This window comes from Austrofundulus limnaeus, unplaced genomic scaffold (genome assembly GCF_001266775.1).
Source record: "Austrofundulus limnaeus strain Quisiro unplaced genomic scaffold, Austrofundulus_limnaeus-1.0 Scaffold86, whole genome shotgun sequence".
Classification (NCBI taxonomy): Eukaryota; Metazoa; Chordata; class Actinopteri; order Cyprinodontiformes; family Rivulidae; genus Austrofundulus; species Austrofundulus limnaeus.
The window spans coordinates 443,685-446,756 of NW_013952488.1; positions in this window are offsets into that span (position 1 = coordinate 443,685).

Sequence of the window (3,072 nt, forward strand, 5' to 3'; positions counted from 1 at the left end):
GTAACGCAACACTGCGTTGACATTCAAAGACTCCCACTACAGCAGCTTAACATGCGAAGCTGTGCCTTTGATTCAGATCTTTTTAGTGTTTTCAGTAGCTCGCRACTTTGAAGAAAATGCAAAAAATGAATTGAAGAACATCAAAACAAGGACTGATGCTGTGTTTGCTGTGTGTACTAATGAAGTGTGGAGCTTTTTCAGCTTGTTTTRTGTGAAGTAACCCAAAACAGCAACTATCAGGGAGGGTGCCTCAGTCATTTTTACCTTCTAGAAGCAGTGGCAACCTTCAGCCAGAAGATGGTAATCAGGTATCAGAAGTCTGAGTTTTATTCAAGGAAAGCTTAATGGAGAATAGTCAGGCTGATTTGGCTTCTGGCCACTTTACATGATGCCAAGTCTGCAGTGCTTCAGAAAATTTGACACAGAGCCAGCAGCTGAAGCAAACCGATGTCTCGGCCTGCTCTYATTCACAGCTATCAAGGTGACATCAGATACTGTTGGATGTAAGCTAAGCTCTGTTTATCAGTCAGATGACAGATCAAGCTTTCCTTTGTTGTGAGACAAAGGAATACCAACATAATCTCCTGAAATTCAMAATTAATGCTTCCAACCCAGATACAACAAAACAATACAGACAACCACACTTTCAATATCTAAAAAAATCCACAAAGAAACACAAAAAAACAAAACATAATGAAGTACATTATCTTKTATTGAGGAACTTCATATCAGGATATAATAAAAACGATAAGTAGTTAATTCTAAGCTCAAATGTACAAAAATGCAAAACATTATTTCTTTGTTCATTAACCAAGAAAAAAAAAGTCAAAATGGGAAAATGAGTGTCTAAAAACTCAGTCTGTTGCATTTTTCAAAGAACTTAAGAAGGAAATAGGGATCATTTTGGCCCAACATCCGTGTGTGACTGAACACCACACAATGTAGGACCAAACCTGTCATATCCATGATTTTTTTTTTATCACCGTGTACTTTTACTCAAGTATGACTTTGGGTCACTTTATACGACACTGCTCCTCTGTAGACTGAAGGATTCTTGAGTCAGATGTGAGACCACCTGGCTCAGGCTGAGTCATGTGATGCAACAAGACAATGAATCCAAGCACAGCAGCTAATCTACAACTGCATGTCTGAAAAGTGTTTCTATTTGAAGCTATTCTTTATTTTTCTGGAGTAATTTTGACAAATCTGAGACTAAATCTTAATTTCAGATTTTTATATTTATAATAGTTTTTTATTTTTTTCAGCCCCATTTCCCCACCTCAATGGTCACTTTAAATCTTTTTTACTTTGTCAATTTAAAACTATAAGCATCCTCCACACACTTCTTAATTTAAAGTGACTGTGAAATACATATCCTTCAAATACAATAAGTCAAAATAAACATGATTATATTAAGGAAATTTGGCATAATACAAATGATTTTACATAATTTATCGCATAACTGGCATATTTTCTTGAAACAGGAAGTGACACGAAAGGGGAACATTTTAAGAAAAGGAACTCCTTGGTCTTTGTTTATTGAAACAACATTATTTGAAATCTGGTGCTTCTTCATCTCTCTGATCATGATTTAAAATAATGTAAAGAAACATCAGATTGTTCTCTACGGTCTGTGTTGGTAGCCGATGTAGTAATAGTCTGTTTACATGGAGGAATTCCCCTTTGTCATCACTTCCTGTCATTTCACATGCAAATATCCCAAGAACTGTTCATCTCAGAGGTGTGAAAATCTTTTTACAATAAGTTATCAGTGTTTTCTTTAAAAATGCATTTATATTTATTACAAAAATTTGATGTCATGGACACTTTAAAGGTTGTCAGCTGAGTTTGAAAACAGTAGATCTGTAAAGAAACCCAGACAAGATGTTTCCTCATTTTTCAAAAAAAAATAAATAAAATAAAAAAGACACCCACGTAATTTCAATACAATGATCAATGAAAAACAAAAAAAAAATTAGGTTTGGCTTCATGTCGTGCAAAGACTGTGGATTTTTATTTCCTGCAAAACGACAAGAAGAAATTAAAAACCCTAACAGAATAAAACAGTGCTCAGCAGCCACTGCAGAAAGAAATCTTCCTCCTCTGTGTGCTCACTGGAAAAGAGCAGACGATGACCTTTGRATTTTTACACAGAAAAGAATGAATATGGAAAGACAATCTCAAGTGGGAAGAAATCCTCATGCATGGTCCTTCGAAGGGAATGGCAATGAGATAAGGAAAGATTAGAGTTCAGCTCCAAAACAGGGAAACCAACGATGCAGTTTCCGTTCTTCCGGTGGAGGAGTCKGAAATTTCCCTCTCAACACCCTCAGTTATCACAGAATTAGATTTTCCCTCATCTAGGCGCAGCCAACATGTTAGATTAAAAGTTGAGACAATAATTCAACCCCCCCCCCCACACACACACACACAAACGTGCTAACTGTCACAGACGTTGCCTTCAGTTATTATGCATTCATAAATCAAAAGGTTGTGACGGGAATTAATTTGAAACGACAGTGAGCGTAAGTCACCGGATGCAAATATGACAGCTTTATTAGAAAACTAGATTGCTCGGATTTGTCTGAATTAATGTGACACCTTTAAAAAATATTATTATTAAATAGCACTCCCTTCCTGTGACTAAATGAGTTGGGGTTTTGAAGGAGGGAAGGAGAGGCTGATTCATACAAGACAAACAAAGATGCACCACTGAAGGAGCTGTCCATGGTTCTGAAAGATCTACTTCACTGCAGCACTGAAGAAGCTGTCCATGGTTCTGAAAGTTCTGCTTTATGGTGCGTTCACACCGAACGCGATTTCAGCGTCAAAATCGCAGCCAACGCTGAAGTTTGAAGCTTGTGCACTTTGAGGTCAGACGCAGGACAGCTGCGCTGCACGGCGACAGCCGCCCCGCCCCTTCCCTCCTCTGTGGGGCTGTTTAATGTCGGACCAGGAAGTGGCTTTGCTTTATTTACAGAGAGCCAGAGCGTGTCACGTTCATCAGATAATTAATTCATAATTAATTCACCAGATAATTCAGAGAAGAGGCTCACAGCTCGCTTTCAGGAC